Source organism: Mandrillus leucophaeus, unplaced genomic scaffold (assembly GCF_000951045.1).
Source record: "Mandrillus leucophaeus isolate KB7577 unplaced genomic scaffold, Mleu.le_1.0 Scaffold470, whole genome shotgun sequence".
Lineage (NCBI taxonomy): Eukaryota > Metazoa > Chordata > Mammalia > Primates > Cercopithecidae > Mandrillus > Mandrillus leucophaeus.
The window spans coordinates 2,609,685-2,631,859 of NW_012105032.1; the positions used below are offsets into that span (position 1 = coordinate 2,609,685).

At 35.3% G+C, this 22,175-nt stretch overlaps 1 protein-coding gene across 1 annotated transcript in view; it reads left to right on the top strand.

Moving 5' to 3' along the window:
• Positions 1 to 22,175, top strand: part of PCDH11X (protocadherin 11 X-linked) — an 812,402-nt gene that overhangs the window by 451,237 nt on the left and 338,990 nt on the right. The window lies entirely within an intron of this gene.

A 22,175-nucleotide genomic window follows, 5' to 3' on the forward strand; every position in this document is an offset into this window, starting at 1 on the left:
TATTTTAAAAATTTATTAATATAGCAAAATATCCTTTACTATTTATTTTAAATTTATAATTAGATTTAGATTACAGAAAATGAAATCCATAAGGATCAATAATTTTATCAATAACTTTTATTTTGTCAGTATAGCAGGCTTTGGAATCAGATGAGTTTGAGTTAAAATTTCATATCTGCTAATTTTACCTCTGCTACTCTGAACAATTTATCCTTTTCTGGTATTTAATCACTTAAAATCAGTATGTTTCATTTAACTCATCTGTAAAATGGGACAGTAACATTTCCAAATACAGAAGTGTATTTGGAGAATTTAATAAGATAATGCATGTAAAGCTTTAGCATAATGCCTGTCACATAGTAAACTCAATAAAAGATAGTTCTCATTGTCTATAGTAAATTTTCTTTCTATTATTGTTATAGTCCAATTGTCAGTACAAGGATATAATTTCAAAAGAAGTCATAAATTCCCTTTAGGAGATTATCAATGTTCACTAAGCACCTCTAACAAGTACCCCCTTATCTTGCCTTAACATCTTAAAGCTCCACATCAGTAACTCTCTTCAATCTTCAGTTCTAGTTTTGTTGTGGTTGTTTCCCTTGATTTCTGCACCCATATTTAATCACAGATGATGAAGGAAGTCCATCATTTATAAAAACGCTTATGACAAAGGCTGGAGTGCAGTGGCTCCATCTCGACTCACTGCAAGCTCTACCTCCCAGGTTCACACCATTCTCCTGCCTCAGCCTCCCAAGTAGCTGGGACTACAGGCGCCCACCACCATGCCTGGCTAATTTTTTGTATTTTTTAGTAAAGACGGGGTTTCACCATGTTAACCAGGATGATCTGCATCTCCTGACCTCATGATCCTCCCTCCTCGGCCTCCCAAAGTGCTGGGATTACAGGCATGAGCCACCGCGCCCAGCCAAATTACCTTAATAAGTATGAATACTGCACATTTCTTACACACATACACTCTTCAGTAGTTATTGGCAGAGACTTACTATTCAATATGTAGCTGTTGAATCATATGCTTACAACAAAGCATTTCACTCATTATTCTAGAAAAAGTCAATTTACTTTTCAAGTTTTTTTCATCCATAGATTGATATGTTACCTTTCTTCATGTCTTTGAAATATGTTTTACCTATCTTACTTGTAGTCATTTCACTTCATCTTGCCAGATATTATCAGCCTTTATTTTCATCCGTTGCTCATTCTTCTTACATTTATTTTGAATGTATGTCTCATATATTAGAACTAGAATAAAAGTTTGTGAAATGAGTGACTCACTCCTTAAATGTTGATTCAAGAAGCAAGAAGATGAAGTCCGCATATTGTGATATTGTGTTTAATATGTAATTTGTTACCCAAAATGTATTCCATTTATCACTGATATTTGGCTATTCATTTTTCTTATTTAATTTATATATAGATTGCGGTTTTGGAGTCCACCAGGCATAGACTTAAAACTAATGTGGATGATCAGTCCCATTGAGATGCCAAATTTAAAAACCAGTTTGCAGAGAAATAAACTGGTTTCAAATGGGAATCATACATGCTTTGTAATATTCATGGCAAATTTCACTTTCTATAAATTTGTATAGAAAATATTCTACAAATTTCACTTTCTATAAATCTGTACTGATGCAGAGGAACTGTAAATGAAATGATAATTTTTGTCCAGAAGACTTTTTAAAAGATCTTTATTGAATCATGTGACTCTGCATTACTGACAATACACATTACTCTCTTTAGCCAGACAATTAAAGAGATTGACGAGTCAACCATTAGTTCATCCGTTAAGGGACCCAACTGTCTGATTGAAATTTTTGATGTAACTCAGACTACTTTATTTCTACTTCATAATGCAGTGTATACCATAGTTATTTATTATCCTCCATTACACATTTCTGCAACTTCTGGCACATACTCAGATGAATTATGCCTAAGATTGGGATGTAGGATCCTTTATTTTTCCAGAGACCAATGCTTATTATAGCTGTGAAGATTAACAAGCCACTTCTATATTGCTCATCCTTTTAGAATTTTTTATTTTTATCTCAACATTTAATTAGAAGAATGTCGAAACATACAACTAATTTGAAATAATTTTACAGTGAATACTAGTATACAGACTTATTTGTTTCTAATGCTAGTTAACACATAGTGAATTAAGAAGAACACACATATTTATCATCTCATAGGTTTTGTAGGTTGGAAGTCCAAGCACAGCATAACCGAATTCTTTGTTCAGGGTTTCATGGGGCTGAAATCAAGGCATTGAAGAGGACTGTGGTCCTCTGGGATCAGAATCCTTTCACAAATGTGCTAGTTGTTTTCAAATATTATTTTCTTGCTGTTGGAAGACAGTGGTCTCCATTTACGTGCTAGCTATAGTCTGGGAACAACACTCTGTGTCTATAAGCCACCTGCAGTTCCTTGATGCATGACTTTCAACATAGGCAGCACAAGACATGGATACTTGTTTTCTTCTAGAACACATGCTCTGCATCTCTCTGACTTCCTTCTCTTTGATCAGCTGGAGAAATCTCTCTGCTTTTAAAGGACTTGCCTGATTAGGAGACCCAGCCAAGTTAATCGACATTTATGCCATATAATGCCACATTATCACGAGGGTAATGTCTCATCATATTTATAGGTTCTACTCACAAAGTACAGGGGGTTATACAAGAGTGGGGATCATTGGGTAGAGCATCTTAGAATTCTGCCTGAAACAATGCACAATCTATATTCTGTCATTAACATTCTTCACAGCTTCGTTAAAATATAATTAGACATATGATAAAATTTATATATTACATTTTAAACATCAAAGCTTGTATTTTAAAATAAATTTTTACATTGTTAATAATTATTTGGTCAACCTTCCCAATCATAACATTGGGATTATACTCAAATATATGGCTGTGCGAAGGGAAAATTTTGCAATTCTGTTTTCAGAAGTTGTGGTAGAATAAATTACTGGATTTTTTTGTTGTTTCTTTTTTCGTTTTTTTTTAACAGTTTACTTTTCTCGATCACTTAAAGTTTGCCTGATAATTATTAGAACTATGTCTCTGTGTCTGACAATCACAGTTTAATGCTGACCTGGGTTCGTTTTTTATGAATCTCAGCAAAAATTTTGAAATTCTAAATGACAATATAGTTTGTATATATATTTTTAATTCAGGTTACACTGTCTCAGAAGAATGTTGCTTAGTATATATTCATGTGGTGATGCACAGGGACTGATATTAAAATAGTAATGATAAAGTTGCACTGATTTAATGGTATGCATTTAAATATAAATGAGAACAGTGGTCCAAGTAAATTCCATCATATTTTGAGCAGAGTTATTATAAATTAGGGTCAACTTGCAAAAAGTAATAAAGAAGACCCACTGGCTTTGATGTTTATTGAAGGCATATGTAAGTGACTATAGTTCTTTAAAAAATGTGAAGATACACATCATATAAAGTTCTTTTCTTAAACAAAGTGCTAAATAAAATTAGAGACTGAATGAATGCATCAACAAAGAAATGGTGTGCAATGACTTATGAAAAACAATATATTCTTTTCAATATATCTGATCTTGTCACTAATGACTCACATGAAATGTATGCTGCAATGAAGTCCAACTAAAATAGTTCTCCTGATGAGAACTTTCCAGTTTCTTGGTTAGATATTACTTTATTTTCCACGTTTAAAAATTGTCCCTTGTCATTTCTTTAAAGCCCCGAGCATGAGAAACAAAATCTATTTACTAAGAGCTAATCATTTGTTAAAACTGCAAAAAGTGGACATTCCTCTCAGTGGATGTCTGTTACAGCAGAAACAGTGATTACAACCAATATATTATGCCCCAGACATGACAACATGTTGGCTTCTGAAAATTCTGCTTTTCCTTCGTTAGTTGCTTTGGAACTCAAAATAGTTTACATTGTAATTTTTATTGAACCAATTCTAGATTTACATGATGTTTTAAGGATAAAACAAAGAAATCCCCTGGATTTCTTACCTGTTGTCTAAGATCTTGCAAAAGTACAGTATAATATCACACGTACACTCATTTGTGTATATGTGTGTATTCAGCTCTGTACAATTTTATCACATTTATATGTTCATGTATTCACCACCAGAGTCAAGATACTGAACATCCTCGGGAAGCTGAGGCAGGAGAATCCCTTGAACCCGGGAAGCAGAGGCTGCAGTGAGTTGAGATCATGCCACTGCACTCCAGTCTGGGCAACAGAGTGAAACTCCATCTCAAAAACAAAACAAAACAAAAATGGATACTGAACGGTTCCATCACCAAAATGACCTCTCCTGTTGCACTTTTATAACCATACTTATCTTTTTCTCATTACCCTTCTTTATGCCTAACCTCTGACAACCACTAATCTGTTCTCAATTTTTATAATTTTGGGATTTTAAGAATGCATGTAAGCCAGGCATGGTGGTACACACCTGTAGTCCCAGCTATATGGGAGGCTGAGGTAGAAGGATTGCTTGAGCCCAGGAGTTTGAGGCCAGCCTGGGCAACATAGTGAAACTTGGTATGTAGCATTTCGGGATTGGCTTTTTCACTCAGCGTAATTCTCTGGAGGTTCATTCAAGTTGTTGTGTGCATCGACTGTTCATTCCTTTTTATTACTGGGTAGTATTCCATGGTATGAATGTACCACAATTTGTCTACCTATTCACCTGCTGAAGGCCACCTAGGCTGTTTTTAATTTTTGGTTATTATGAATAAAGCTATGAACATTAGTGTACAAAATTTTGTGTAAATATGAGTTTTAATTTCTCTGAAATAAATGTCCGAAGGTGTACTTGCTAGGTCACGTTTAGTTTTGAAACTGCCAAATTGTTTTCCAGAATGTCTGTACCACTTTATTGCCATCAGCAATGTATGCGTGATTCATTTCTCTGCAACCTCTCCAGCATTTGGTGGTATTATTATTATTTTTAAAGTTAGCATTCTGATAGATATATAATGATATCTCATTGTGGATTAAATTTGCATTTCCCTGATGGCTAACTCTGCTGAACGTCTTTTCTTGTGCATATTTGCCATTTGGATTTTCTCTTTGTTGAAATAGCAGTTCATCATTTTGTCTGTGTTCTGACTGAACTGCTCTCTTTTTTTTTTACTATTGAATTTTTAAAGTTCTTTATGTACTATAGATATTATTCCTTTTTTCAGATATGTGAATTGCAAATATTTTCTGCCAATCTTCTCACAGAATCTTGTAAATCATAAGATTTCATTTCTAATGAAATCTAATTAAGCAATTTCACCTTGTAAGCATTTTGCTTTAGGTGTCAAGTACAAAAACACTTTGCCAAACCTTAAATTCTGAAATTTTAAAAAATATTTTTGTAGACGTTTTATAATTTTACACCTTACATTTGAGTTAATTTTGAATTAAGTTTTGAATTAAATTTTAAATTAATTCATGTGGAAAGTATGAAGTTTAAATCAAGGTACATTATTTTACTTATAAATATCCAATTGCATCAGAAATATTTACAGAAAATGATACCCTTCCTTCATTGAATTACTTTTGCACCCTTTTCAAAAATTGGTCAGACTTTTGTGAGAATTTATTTCTGGGTAGTCTACTTTGTTCCAGTTATCTATGTTTCTATTCTCTTGTCAGCACCTCACTGTCTTGATTATTGTAGCTATTCAATAGGCCTTAATGTAAGGCAGAGTGATTCCTTCCATTTTATTCTTTTTCAAAATTGTTTTAACTATTCCAGGACATGTGCCTTTCCATATAATTTTAGAATAGCTTATTTATACTTCCAAAATAACTAAAGTTGCTTTAGTAGTGGGAAAAAAGGTCTTGATACCCCCAATAGTAAGTTTGACCTTCATCTAAATTAAACCAGATTTTGTTAGAGCATTTTTAATGATATACTTTAGTTTTGGCTTATGATATCAAGGGTTGTTCACATAGCCCACTTTAAGTTTTTCTATCTCTCCGTAGATGACTAGTTATAAAATATTTTGCTTTCTTCTATTCTTTGCTTGCAATAATTACTTCCTGGGGAGACGAATGTGAATAAAGGGTAGGAATTAAAATTTCTGTAATCACTTAATAATTTGGGTCTACAGTTCGATTGAGAGTTTAGACATATATCCAAAGAAATTATTCTGAATTATCTATTAATCAGTGCATCCTTAGTGCTGACAAGGCCACTTTCTAACAATAGATCTAATCATTTCAAGATGAGCCACAATTAGAATGAATATGATAAAGAGCTCATAATCTGGGCCAAGAATCTGATCCCATGAGCCTAAGATAGAAACCTCTGTTTCACTACTGATTTAACTTTAAGGGGCATGCGTTAAGTCTTGTGGCTCTGAAGATTTATAAATGTTTAAAGCCTTTAATGAACCTAGCATTTTACTTTTGGACAGTAATCACTAGCTGAATAAAATGTTTTATTTTTTAAAACACATTTTTTGTGCTTTAGGCAAACTAGATGAGTATTGCACAATTTTCTGTAATTAATTTTCACAAGCTAGTGATTCACTTGGGGCCCCAAAGCAAAAGTTTTCCCACTCACAGTCTTTTACTGCCATTCAAAGCACTTTTATACATATCAGCAATTAATTTATCTTCCTTAAGTAATTTTTAGTAGCTGACTTGGTCAGTAGATTGTAAGATTGTTTCTTTTGGAATCACAGTATTCTCAAGGTTTCACCTAGTACATAATTAAAATAATGATTGTCATCATTATAATAACCAGAATTTTTACTACAGGACTATGTGTTGGTACTTTATTGTGTTAGTTCAATTAGCCCTTACAGCCATCCTTTCTTATATTCACTATTGTCATTGGTGTTTTACAGATTAATAGACTTAAGAACAAAGTAGTTGGAGTAATTAAGTAACTTTTCCATGGTCATAGAGTTAAGTGGTAGAATTGGGTTTTGAGAGAAGCAGTCGGCTTCCAAAGTCTGCAATCTAAAGTGCTATGCCTATCACACAATAGATGCTCAATAATATTTGTTGATTGAGAAAATTCCATAATTAAAGTTCCCAAAGAAATACAACTCTATCATTTTTCCAAAAGTACCAATGATAAATAATTAATAGTAAAAATAAAAATATCCTGAATACAGAGCTCTGGTGCGAATAAACTCAGCCAGGAAGATCAATGGAACCATCCAGTGTTTTATGTTGAATTGGAAACTGAAAATAAGAGCTTCAATATGATAAATTGGGAAAAAAGGAGATCTATATGATAGATTCACAAAGAGTATATATGTACAAGTTTAAAATATTTTAAATACTTTAAGAGCTAAATACTGGAAAGATGCCTGAGGCGGATGAGCTTCTAGGGGAATGAAATACCTTTTTAAATAAAGCTCAGACCCTATCTTATGCAGTTTTAATGTAAGCCTTTGATAATTCAAGACGTCGTGGATCACTCAGGAGGAGTGCTTTTATTTCTGTATTATGGAAATCTGGCAGCATGATAGATATTGGAGTTGAGTTGTGGTAAATATTAAGTTGCCCCTTGAAGTAATGCTCATTGCATATCCCAGCTAAAGCTGTAACTAAATATTTATAAATTATTCTGAGAGACAAAATTATACAATGATACCTCTATTAATGAAGAAAAAGTTGCCAAACTATTTTGACATCACTATACTCTTGTCTCTATTCCCTTAAGGAGACTCTAATCTCTGTGAGGACAAAGATGACTATGTCTATTCTGGCAATCTCTGCATAAGCTAGCCTGGTGAATGAATAAATGAATGAGTAACTAGCCTGGTGAATGAATGAATGGGTTAGAAATGGTGTAGGAGATAAAAATTTATCCTAAGCTGTAGATTTCCCAGCTTTGACACATTGGGCAGTCCCTCCTACATGAAGTGGGGATAGATTGTTAAACCTTGGCCTTTTATCCACACGAAGGATGGTCTCCTTACATATGATGCACCTTAATTAACCATGTAGAAAGTGAGTAGAGACCTAAAATGGTTGAACTGAAATATTTGTCAATTGTACAATTTAATAGTTTAACTACATTATAAAAATAGACTGATTAATACTAAAACTGATTAATGGATCCATGTTAGGGGCTGGCCATGTTACTTGCATATTTTAAAATACTGAATATCCTAACAGTATAAAGCTAATTGTAAATTTTGGGGGGAAATTAACTTAGAGAACTTCATGAGGTAAATACAAATGTAATTGCATAACACTAAAATTAATTCAAATGCCTACACTGTAGAAACATATCGGAATGTTCTTCCGGTAGCATAGATAATCATTTAATTACGAAACGACGTACCATAGAGGTTACATAATACTCATCTACTCATAATTATTCATGCATATTTTCCATCGTTTTCATCATCTAACTTACTTATTCATAGGTATTGGGGCATATTGGACATGAACTTCCAGTAAGTATAATATTTATTTTGTACATATTTATATCTAAGTTATATAACAACAAGTTGTGGTGAAAAGATTTTTTTTTTTTACCTTTTTTTTGTTGTTGTTGTTCTGAGACAGAGTCTCTCTCTGTTGCCCAGGTTGGAGTGCAGTGGCACAATGTCGGCCCACTGCCACCTCCACCTCCTGGGTTCAAATGATTCTCCTGCCTCAGTGTCCCCAGTAGCTGGGATTACAGTGTCCGGATCCATGCCCGGCTAATTTTTGTATTTTTAGTAGAGACGGGGTTTCACCATATTGACCAGACTGGTCTTGAACTCCTGACCTCAGGTGATCCACCTGCCTCAGCCTCCCAAAGTGCTGGGATTACAGGTGTAAGTCGCCATGCCCGGTCTGAAAAGATTTTTACATACTTACTTATAGTCAACGTGATTTTGGCAAATAGTAGAAATCTCTGTTTCTCATTTTCAAAACTGCAAAAGTAGGATATTTACTATGATAAAATACTTAAAAATAAGTTCAGATAACATATACTAAATATCTAACAGAATGTCTGCTTCAGAGGACACTTAAAAATAGTAGATGCCCAAAATAGTTGAAGTATAAGAAGAAAGAAAGGAGGAATAGAGAGAAAGAGGGTTTTATATGACCTTCAAAATGACCTCTAAAGATAGAAGGTATATGTTGTTGTTATCCCTGTTTTACAGATTAATAATCTGAGATTCAAGTACTTGCTCAGTGTCACACAGCTCTTTGATCTTTTAGAGTACTGCCAGCATTTTATTTATCTGCCCATGATAACACTTAGAATGTTATCTTGTAATTATCTATTTCGGCTTCTAGTCGATTAAACTCTGAGTTCCTCTAGGACAGAAGCTTTATTGCATTCATTTTCTATGACTTAAAAAACTTGTACATAGTACCAAATAGGCTTTTGTAAAATGCTTTGCTAATGAAGAGTAATCTGGGACTGTAGCCTGTATTTGGCTATTTAAAGCCTGCTACTTCTTCCACGTATCATGCTTACTTATTCATCTCAATTCTCCAGAAACTTACATATGACGCAAAATGAAGTGATTTGTAGTCAACAATCTTTCAAGACATTAAAAATGAATAAATTAGTTAACTGATGGAACAACCCATTTTCTGACTCTTTTGCTGAGGTGGAAGCATGTCTCTTTGGTTATTTGTATTGTTTTCTAGGACAGCCATAGCACATTACCACAAAGTTTGGTGGCTTAAAACAATAGAAAATTATTCTTTCATAGTTCTGCAGGCTAGAAGTCTGAAATCAGGTGTCCTCAGAGCTGTGCTCCCTCTGAAAGCTCTAGTTAAGAATTCTTCCCTGTCTTTTCCAGCTTCTGGTTTCACTGGCTATCCTTGGCTAGTAATTGCACCACTCCAGTCTCTGCCTCCATTTTCACATGGCCTTCTTCTCTTCGTGTGTCGGTGTCTGTCTTTTTCTTGTAAGGACATCAGTCATTGGATCTAGGGATTCCTAAATCTAGGATGATCTTATCTCTAGAGTTTTAGCTAATTACATCTGCAAAGACCTTATTTCCAAATAAGGCCACACTTTGAGTTGTGAGTGGACCTGAGTTTTTGGAGGGCACTATTTCACCCTCTGTAACTATTGTGCGTTATTTGAGTTTATAGTATTGAGACAGGTTTAGTGAAACCTGACAACAGTTTAGTGACACCTGACAAACATCAAAATAATGAATTCAACTGGAAAAAAATGAATGGCTTTATCTTGAACTTCACTTTTCTTAGGTGATTTGAAATAAAGTTGACAATTCCCCAGAAAATGCACTGAAAGTGGAAATTCAGCATGGAACTGCTAGAGGAGTTTGAAACAGGGAGAATATAGTAGCATCGACTAAGAACTCAGGAAAAGTATATGATAATTCCAGAAGACAATATTTTTCCCACCTAGGAAATAAACAAGAGATGGTACCAGGTATCAGACAATTGTAAAAACTTCTCAATATGTTATAAGCTAGGAAATACTAACTTGAAACTAAATCTTCAGGGATAAATCAAAAGGAACACAGCCACATTCTAGGTTCAAGTCAATATCAGAAAGTTAGTTATATATATAACCACTCTTTAATTAAAATTACTATAATAGCATTTTACTTTCACTTAAGACACATACTAATGAAATAGTAACATAATTTTATTTTTTTCTTTAATATAGACAAATCATAAGTGTACATACTTATTGGGTACATGTGATATTTTGATACATGCATGCAATGTGTAATGATCAAATTAGGGTAGTTAGGATATCCATCACCTCAAACAGTTGCCATTTCTTTTTGTTGGGAACATTCCAAATCTTTTAGATATTTTGAAATGTTTAATAAATTATTGTTAACTATAGTTACTCTACTGTGCTATCAAACATAGATTGAAGGAATAAGTTTTAGTTATTTTATTTTATTTTATTTTTTTGAGACAGAGTATCACTCTGTCGCCCAGGCTGGAGTGCAGTGGCACGATCTTGGCTCACTGCAACCTCTGCCTCCTGGGTTCAAGCAATTATCTGCCTCTGCCTCCTGAGTAGCTGGGATTACAGGCACCTATCACCACCCCTGGATAATTTTTTTGTATTTTTAGTAGAGACAGGATTTCACCACGTTGGCCAGGCTGGTCTCGAACTCCTGACCTTAGGTAATCCAACAACTTCGGCCTCCCAATGTGCTGGGATTACAGGCTTGAGCCAGCGCACCCGGCCAGTAATTCTACTTTTAAATACCCTTTTGTCTATCATGGAGTTTGATATAAAGGCAAGCTTTTAATCTTTTTTTCTTGTCATATATGTGTGTGTATATATATATGTGTGTGTATGTGTATGTGTATATATATGTGTATATATATATGTGTGTGTATATATATATGTAGAGTTTGTCATACTATCATCTAATATGAAAACCAGATATTCACAGAATTAAACAGTCTTGAAGCTATTATATTTTTTAAAAATGCTTTCCTTCTAGTAAATAAGAAAGATCATTTGTATTCTGTTGTTTATTCTCGTAATCACTTTATTGCTTTTATGTTCATTGTGCAAACATCTACAAGCTTTAATAGACACAATACACATTCCCAGTCAGATTTTCACATACCACAAGAGTGACACATTAAGATGATCTGTAATTTAAAGTGATGTTGGAGCCATTTGCATAGATCTTTAGTAGCAAATAAAGGTATCTTTATGCAAAATTCAAACTATTAAAAATAAAACATTGTTTCAACTGACATGCAATATTTTCAGAAAGCAGATGTGCCTGTCACATTGCTTTTGTTACTAACACAGTAAAGAATGTTTCAGAGCCAGAGTAGGGTTTTGAATAAGCCAAAACAATTATGTGAGAATAAGGTGCAATTGTACTCTAATTCAACTGTGTCTCCTGCTAAGAAGCTGGGAATTTGGCAGTATTCATCATATTCTGTTTCTACATCATTTTGAAAATATTTTGTTCCTGTTCAGCTTTGTTAGATGGACCCTAGGATCCATTTTGAGAATAGCATTGTTTTTTATCCCCTTTAAATTGGCTTTCATGATAGTACTTTATATAATCTGCATGTTCCAATTCAAAGATGCAGTATTCATAAGAAATAATTTCAAGTAGACTTAATCAAATACTCTTAATTTGTTTAGTCCTCGTCCAGTAACTGCAATATCATTGTCCCATGACATTGTGTCTCTTCTTCCAATTGTCTGTTTTTCAGACTTTAACAGTGATATACAGTTGTTGGGATTTTAATAAATAATAATTTGATAATCTTTTTAAAATTGTCATTCACTTTTACAGAGAGAATTTCCTTATTTAAAATGTGTGTTTCAAATGATGGGTAAATTCATATTAGGTAATGAATAATTTTTCAACCCTTTGAAAGAATGAGTTTGGCACTTTTTTGACAAGTGTCACTTCATATAGTAGAATAGTTATGCTACATAATTGTATTAATATAATTAAACCAATTTTGGATACCTGCATATATTCTTTAAAAATACTTGGATAGGAATAGTTAGTTTTGAAGTATAAAGTTAATGAGTTAAAAATAAATTACTTTGTTGGTGAGGATATAGAGAAATTGGAAAACTCATATACCATTGGAGGGAATATGAAACAGTACAGTTGCTTTGGAAAACCGTCTGGCAGTCACTCCAACAATTAAACACAGAGTTATCATATGACTGAGCAATTCCACTCCAAGGTACATAAACAAAAGAAATAAAAAGATATGTTCATTCAGAAACTTGAGATGCATATTTATAGCAGCATTATTCATAATGGCTAAATGTGCAAACAACTCAAATGTCCATCAACTGATGAATGTTTAAACAAAATAATGTGTGTGTGTGTATATATGTGTATAAAAAAATATATATATGAATAACATTTAGCCATAGAAAAGGAATGAATTACTGAAATATGCTACAATATGGATAAATCTTGAAGCTATTATGCTAAGTGAGAGAATCTAGTCACAAAAGACTACCTATTATAGGACTCCATTCCTATGTGCAGAACAGGGAAATTTATAGAGATGGAAATAGTAATTGTTTAAATTTGGGAGTTGAGAAATGGGAATATAAGGGGTGATAGATCAAAGATATGGTGTTTCTTTTTGAGGTGATGAGAATGTTCCAAAAATTGACCATGGTGATGGTTACAGATATCTGTGAATATAGTAAAAACACTTTGAATTTACCCTGTAAGTAGGTGAATTGTATGGCATGTGAATTGTGTATCAGTAAAGGTGTTAAAATAAATTACCATTAATAGTAGCTAGCACATATATAACTCTTACAAATGGCAGCTACTGTTTCAGTTAATTAATTTATTTAATGCACTTGACAAATATTCCGAAGTAGGAACCCTTATTTCTCTATTGTACACATTATAGAACTAATGCAAAAGGGTAACACAGGTAAAGTGGTAGAGCTAGGAGTTGAACCTAGGTAATACGGTTCCAGAATTTATGCTTGTAACTAAGATTCATAATTAATTATTATACACTGGCTCCAATTATGTATAATTATATAATTAAAGCATAGAGGAGTATAGCTTATTCTTTTATTAAGCCTATAAATATTTATTCCAGGTATACTTTGTGCCAGGTACTTCTATAGGCATTGAGGATACAGCAGTATTCCAAAATCCAAAAGTAAAAAAAAAAAAATCCTTCTTCTATGGAGCTTAAATTCTTAAATTTTTAAGACTATAAACTTTAAAATTGAGTAAATTTGGTTATAAACCTCAGCTCTGTCCCTTGTAAGTAAAGCAACTAGGTAAGTTTCTGAACCTCTTTGATCCATCTTTTTCCTACTTGTAAAATGAGAATAATAATTTGCCCACATCATAGGGTCAATGTAAGAATTAAATGAGATGTTACTTGTAAAGCATTTACTTAAATGCTTAATAATCTATAAATACAAGGTGATGATGGCAATGGCAGTGATGACTGTATTATCAATGCTACTGTAATTGTCACCATCATTATTATCATCATTATCATCAATAAGGGTAGTTAATGCCGTGGATGTAGTGCCTCCTAAAGTTTGTTTTAATAAGATTACACAGCTACTTGGGTGTGGAACCAGGACTAAAAATTGAATCTTCTGATATTGAATGTCATGTTATATTTATTGTTATAAAGATACTACACAATTTTTATGCTAGCCTCAAATTCAACAAGAAAATAATAAGACAATAGAAATACCTAGGTGTATTCTGATAAATTTGTTATTTTAAAGAGGTCATTTACATTTTAGAAAGAAAATAGTCAATAAGCAAACGTTGAGAATAAAATTTAGGTTTATTGTTATTTTTATTACATTTACCAGTGTCTTTTCTTTAAAACCACCAGCACTCTAAGTTGATAACTGAATAAAGTTCTGAAATATAATGTCTACCCAAACAAAGTAAACTGGGTCATGATACTTATATTTATTTAAAAGAAGTAAAAATTAAGTTGGCTTTAAGTTGTAATATTTTTCCTCAGCCATAGGACCTAGGTATTTAATTTTCAAGTACAGGTTGGAAGAAGGTATTCCACATGGAATAACAACCCGACTTCACAAGCTTCTAGTTTGTCATGTTACACACACACACACACACACACACGCACACATGTATGCGCACGTGTATATGAAAAGCTTTCTTCTCTAGTTTCATCTGTTCATTAGACAAATATGTATTGAGGATTTTCTACGTGTTCACAGTGATAAATATTTTCATTTTGACCATGACATTTAGAAAATGTACCATAACACTTCCAGTCCTGCATAACACTGCCAACATCATTTTGATAAGTATTTTTAGTTAAATCTTGACCATTATCGGACATCTCAAGTTGATATTGCACCGGGTTCAGTGAATAAATATTTAGGGATGATCTTTTTTTTTTTTTTAATTGGATGAGGTTTTAGTCAGCTTTTAAAATAAATCTGTGCTCAGTAAATACATTGTTTCTGGAACGTGTTCTATTCTACTCTGTTTCTACTCAGTCGACAGAGTAGTGACTTGGGATAAACTCTATTGTCTTTATCCTCCAGAAGGTTTCTTCCACTTTCGGTTACCCTTGTTTAGAGACATGAATTCCTTGACTTCCCATTCCCATCTAACTTCCTTTACTCTGACATTAATCTTAGTGGTCAAAAGTCCCTAATGCTTGTGTTCACAAGGATACACACTGTGTAACCAGCAGGAATACACAAGAAAGATGTACTTGAAACCAGAATGAAGATAGCAACTGTGCTTTACACAGGTAAGAAAAGAAAAAAAAAAAAAAAAAAAAAAAACAGTTATAAACCTGGAGACAGGATAAAGAAGGAGCGTTTTGCAGACAGACTGCACAAAAGCAATACTCCTGGATTATAAATCTTTCCTTGACCTCACTCTTCTACATATGGATATGTAGCTTTCCCAGCACCATTTATTGAAGAGACTGTTTTTTCCCCAGTATTTGTGCTCGCCAACTTTGTCAAAAATGAGTTCACTGTAGGTGTGTGGATTTGTTTCTGGGTTCTCTATTCTGTTCCATTGGCTTATGTGTCTGTTTTTTGCCAGTATCATGCTGTTTTGGTCACTACAGCTCAGTAGTATAAATTGAAGTCAGGTAATATAATTCTTCTGGTTTTGTTCTTTTAGCTTAGGGTGGCTTTGGCTCTTCTGGGTCTTTTGTGATTCCGTATAAATTTTAGAATTGTTGTTTCTCTTTCTGCAAAGAATGTCATTGATATTTTGATAGAGATTGCATTGAATCTGTAGACTGCTGTGAATAGTATGGATATTTTAACAATATTGATTTTTCCAATCCATGAACATGGAATATTTTTTTAATTTGTGGTGTCCTCTTCAATTTCTTTTATTAGTGTTTTATAACTTTCATTATGGAGATCTTTCACTTCTTCAGTTAGGTTAAATTCTGGATTTTTATGTTTATGTGTGGCTATTATAAATGGGATTACATTTTTTATCCCTTTCTCAGATTGTTTCCTGTTGGCATATAGAAATGCTACTGATTTTTGTATGTTCATTTTGAATCCTACAACTTTACTTAATTATCAGTTCAATAATTTTCTTGTGGAGTCTAGGTTTTCCATATATAAGATCATATGATCTGCAAACAAGGTTAATTTGACTATTTCCACTCCAATTTGGTTCCCCTTTATTTCTTTCTCTTGTCTGATTGCTCTAGCTAGGACTTTCAGTACTATATTGAATAACAGTGGTGAAAATTGGCATCCTTGTTGTGTTCCAGATCTTAGAGAAAAGATTTTCAGTTTTTTTCTCATTAAGTATGATGCCACTTGTGAGTCTGTCATATATGGCTTTTATTCTGTTGAGGTATGTTCCTACTATATCCAGTTTTTCAAAGGTTTTTATCATGCAGGGACATTGAATTTTATCGTCTGTTTTTCAGCATCAATTGGAATGATCATATGGTTTTTGTCTATCATTCTGTTGATACAATGTATCACATTGATTGGTTTGTGTACATTGAATCATCCTTGTATCCCTGGAATAAATCCCACTTGGTGATAACAAATGATCTTTCTTTCCTTTTTTTCCCCAACTTTTATTTTAAGCTCAAGGGTGTATGTCCAGTATATGCAGGTTTGTTACATGGGTAAATGTGTGTCATGGTGGTTTGCTGCACAGATCATCTCATTACCTAGACAGTAAGTTCAGCATACGTTAGCTATTCTTCTTGATGCTCTTCATCCTCCCATCCCCAACCCTTTGACAGACCCCCATGTGTGTTGTTCCCCACCCTGTGTTTATGTGTTCTCATCATTGAGCTCCCACTTGTAAGTGAGAACATGTGGTATTTGGTTTTCTGCTTCTGCATTACTTTGCTGAAGATAATGGCTTCCAGCTCCATCCATGTCCCTGAAAAGGACATGATCTCATTCTTTTTTTTTTTTCCCTCTGCTTTTTTCAAGCAGAAGGAATTCCAGCCTGTGTATTAGTCCATTCTTTCAATGCTATATAGAAATTTCTGAGAATGGATAATTTACAAGGAAAGAGGTTTAATTGGCTCATGGTTCTGCCAATTGTACAGGAAGCATAGCAGTTTCTGCTTCTAGGGAGGCCTTAGGAAACCTACAATCATGGTGGAAGGCAAAGGAGGAGTAGTCCTTCACATGGCCAGAGAAGGAACAAGGGAGAAAGGAACTGCTACAGACTTTTATAATAACCATATTTCCTGATAACTCACTATCACGAGAGTAGCACCAAGGGGATGGTGCTAAACCATTCATGAGAACTCCACCCCCATGATCCAGTCATGTCCCATCAGCCCCCACATTCAACAATGGGGATTACATTTAGACATGAGATTTGAGTGGGGGCACTGATCGAAACCATATCATTCTGCCCCTGGCTGCTCCCATTTCAAAATAAAATCATGCCTCCCAACAGTTCCCCATGTCTTAATTCATTCCAGCATTAACTCAAAAATCCGAAGTCCAAAGTCTCATCTGAGACTAGGCTAGTCCCTTCTGTCTATGACCCTGTAAAATAAAAGACAAGTTAGTTACTTCCAAGATCCAATGGTCTTACAGACACTGGGTAAATACTCTCTTTCAAAAATGGAGAAATTGGCCAAAAGAAAGGGGCTACAGACCCCATGCAAGTCCAAAATACAGCAGAACAGTTATTAAATTTTAAAGCTCCAAAATAATCTCCTTTGGCTCCATGTCTCACATCCAGGAAATACTGGTGCAAAGGGTGGGCTCCCAAAGCCTTGGGCAGATCTGCCCCTGTGGCTTTGCAAGGTTCAGCCCCTGAGGCTGCTCTCACGGACTGGTGTTGAGTGCTTGTGGCTTTTCCAGGCACAGGGTGCAAGCTGTTGGTGGATCTACCATTGTGGAGTGTGGAGGATCATGGCTTTCTTCTTACAGTTCCACTAAGCAGTGACCCAGAGGGGACTGTGTATTGTGGCTCCAACCCCACATTTCCCCTTTGTACTGCCCTGGTAGAGGCTCTCCATGAGGGTCCCACCCCTGGAGTAGGCTTCTGCCTGGAAATCCAGGCTTTTCCATACACCCTCTAAAAATCTAGGCAGAGGCTCTCAAGTCTTAACTTCTGCACTCAGTGTACCTGCAGGCTTACCTCCATGTGGAAACCATGAAGGCTTATGTCTTGGACTCTCTGAAGCAGCATCCTGAGCCCAATTTAGCTATGTCTGGAACAGGAGACACTGGGATTCAGGGAGCAGTCTCCTGAGGCTGTGCAGTGCAGCAGGGTCCTCACCACAGCCCACTAAACCATTCTGTTCTCCTAGGTCTCTGGGCCTGTAATGGGAGGAGCTACCATGAAGGTGTCTGAAATGTCTTTGAGATGATTTCCTCATTGTCTTGGCTATCAACACTTGGCTTCCTTTCAGTTATGCAAATTTCTACCACCAGCTTAAATTCCTCCCCTGAAAATTGAGCTTTTTTTTTTTTTTTTCCCCCACATGGTCAGGCTACACATTTTTCAAAATGTTATTCTCTGCTTCCTTTTAAAATATGTTTCAGTTTTATGTTATTTCTTTGCTCACATGTAAGAGCATAGGCTGTTAGAAGCAGCAAGGCAACATCTTGAATGCTTTGCTGCTTAGAAATCTCTTTCCCCAAATACCCCAAATCATCACTCTCAAATTCAAAGTTCCACAGATCGTTAGGGCACAGTCACAATGCTGCCAGGTTCTTTGCTAGTGCATAATAAAGGTAACCTTTGCTCCAGATCCCAATAAGCTCCTCATCTCTGAGACCTCATCAGTTTGGCTATCTGTGTCCATATCACCATCAGTAATTTGGTCACAACAATTTTACAAGTCTCTAGGAATTTCCAAATTTTCCCTCATCTTCCTTTCTTTTTCTGAGCCCTCCACACTCTTCCAACCTCTGCCTGTTACCGAATTCCAAAGCTGCTTCAACATTTTCAGATATCTTTGTAAAAATGCCCCACTCCTAGTACCAATTTTTTGCATGAGTCCATTCTTGCATTGCTATAAATAAATATTGGAGACTGGATAATTTATAAAGAAAAAAGGCTTAATTGACTCACAGTTATGAAGGCCGTATAGAAAGCTTAGTGGCTACTGCTTCTCAGGAAGCCTCAGCAAACTTATAATCATGGTGGAAGGCAAAGGTGTAGCAGCACTTCACATGTTTGGAGAAGAACCGAGAGAGAGGAGAAGTTGCTACACACTTTTTTTTTTTTTTTTTTTGAGACGGATTCTGGCTGGAGTGCAGTGGCACGATCTCTGCTCACTGCAAGCTCCGCCTCCCGGGTTCAAGCCATTCTCCTGCCTCAGCCTCCTGCCTGGCTGGGACTACAGGCGCCCGCCACCACGCCTGGCTAATTTTTTTTGTATTTTTTGTAGAGACGGGGTTTCACCGTGGTCTCGATCTCCTGACCTTGTGATCCGCCCGCCTCGGCCTCCCAAAGTGCTGGGATTACAGGCGTGAGCCACCGCGCCCGGCCGCTACACACTTTTAAAACAACCTGATCTCATGATATCTCACTCACTATCATGAGAACTGCAGTGAGGGGATGGTGCTAAACCATTTGCAGGAACACCATTTCCATGATCCAATCACTTCCCATCAGGGCCCACCTCTAACAATGAGGATTACAATTCATCATGAGATTTTGGTGAGGACACAGATCCAAACCATATCACCCTTTATCTGTCACAGCTGGTAATGCTCTGAGTCTCACTAGAAGCCAGCAAGTGTCAGTATCTCACCCAAGGCCCTTGATGTAGTACCTGGGTATCACTGCTGGTTATTCAGGGCCCAAGGGCTCTTCAGTTAGCAGGTGATAAATGCTGCCTGGATTGGGTCCTATCCTTCAAGGCAGCAGATACTCTTATTTCCCAAGGTGTGTCTAGAAATATTGCTGAGGAGTTAGGCCCTGGAACGGGTGCCCCACAGCTGTGACAGTTGCTTGTCTTCCTCTGTCTGAACTAGTTTCCAAGATGCAAGACAAAGTCCTCCCCATTCTTCCATCTCCTCTCCTCAAGTGGAAGTGGTCTCTTGTGGAGACATGAGCTGTGTGGCCTGGGGTTAGGGGATCAGTGATGCCAGCTCTCCTTTATCCTCCCCAGCTTGTGTCTCAGTAGGTTGTGTGCCCCTCAACCCACTGTCTCTGGGCCTAATTCAGCATTAGGACTCCCCAAAGAGTTGCAGTCCTTATGGCTTAGACTGCCTTTCAAGTTTACTTGAAGACACAGAGTGCTGTAGCTATAGGTGGCGATGTTTGCAGGAACTCAAGTTTGTACCACTAGGATTGGTGATTCCCCTCTGGCTAGGGCTGATTTAAATGCTCCCTCCGTGGGAGGGTGTCAGCTGAGTTTTTTCTGGTTTTCCTTTCTGTTTAAACAAAACAGCACTGAGTTTGGTGCCTCACAATTGCCGTGTTCTCCTTCCTCCAGCACCCAGAGATGCTCTCTGCATCATGCCTCCTCTGCCTGGGGTTGGGGAATGGTGGAGTCAGCGATTCAGGACTGTTTTTTTTTTTTTTTCTATTGCTCCAATGCCTCTTTCAGGGATACATAGTTAAAATTAGGTATTATGAGGGCTCACCTGATTTTTGGTTCTCATGAAGGTGTTTTTTCTGAGTAGACAGTTGTTAAATTGTTTTCCTTGTTGGGGCAACTATCAGCGGAATTTTCTATTTTACCATCTTGCTCTGCCTCCACTCTCTCATAACTTATTTTGGACACTACATTCTGTCCCTCTTTTACATTAGTTGCATGCAATAGCTCTGTCAATCTAGAAATTTAGATGCAGTAAGGGAAATATTCACCTATTGGTAGTAAGTGTTAGAATTTATTCACACCAGGAGGTTAATAAGAACATATGACACTCCATGACTAATGTATATTGTGCAAAAACTGAGCCAGTAGACATTCAGATGCATTAACTTTTATCCCACTCCTCACTATATATAATTTAATTTGGACAATTATTTTGTTAATTTAATGTTGCCTGTTCAGGGCCAGTTTATAAATAAGAGTATAAAAATCCATATCTCTATGAAAACAGCAGTTGCTTTTCATCATGTTTTTTTCTCCTTGCAGCATTGATTTTTTTTTTTTTTTTTTTTTTAGTGTTTCTATAATCAAATTGGGTATCAATTTACCAAGCTACTTGCCTGCTTGCCAATATATTTCTGTACTTTCTTTTCATTCTAATGCTTGTTTAGTAGACATGCACTAGAAGCTACTCATTTGACAGATTGTGTTGTGTCTATGTGGTGTGGATAAATGCAAAGACTATTGTGTTAATATTTCCCACATTATCTATTTTAGGCTTTTCTCAATAGAAATTCTCAAACAAGGGCAAAAGTAGCACAGCATAAGCAATTCTCTTAATGAAAATATACAATTTAGGGAAATAAACACATTCTGGAGTTGTTCTTTTTCAGTAAAATGAGAAGGAAAGGAAATGCTCACCCCAACTTCTTCATTAGCTTAAATGTTGGTTAAGTCATTAACTTTTCAATAATTCATGAAATAATTTACCAAGATAGATGTGTTTCACATTTTTAGATTTTCACTTTGCTCACTAAAAATTTTAATGCTTTTGGATTGCTTTGTGATAAATGGTGAAACATTGAACATTAATCTATTGTGATTGTGAAAGTAATTTATAATGAAACTAACAAAAAGATCCTTTGTGTTTCTATAAAACAGAAGATTTTTTTAAATGTTATATTCTTAGATATGGTTAAAGTTTTGGTGATGTTATAGTCCTTGAGATTATTTCTTTTGAAAAGTTAAATACTTTGATCTATTGTTTAAGTATATCATTCATAATAAAGAGAGATATAAGTAGTGATTGTTTAAAGACAGAAAAATCCAAGGACACTTTCTTGGAAGAGATTACTCAAGGCATTATCCTCAGGCTATGACTTCACAGAAAATTAAATTCTATCATTCAGCCATTGATGGTTGAATTTAATCGATGCAGAGAGATAATAAGAATATCTTGGGCTAAAAATAAACACTCGAAGTGGAAGGACAAGAAGCATACTTTATTTTCTTGAATAATAGATTTGTGCCTATATCTGAATGCTTACCTCAATTTCAATTTTGTAAACTCAAGTTACATTAAAATGACAGAAAAAAAATATACTTTCTTGCTCTGGGAATAAGCCGCTGGATTAAAAAAAAATAAATATAGAGAGAAATCATGCATCCTCTTACTATGTTGACTCCATTTCTCTTAGTATT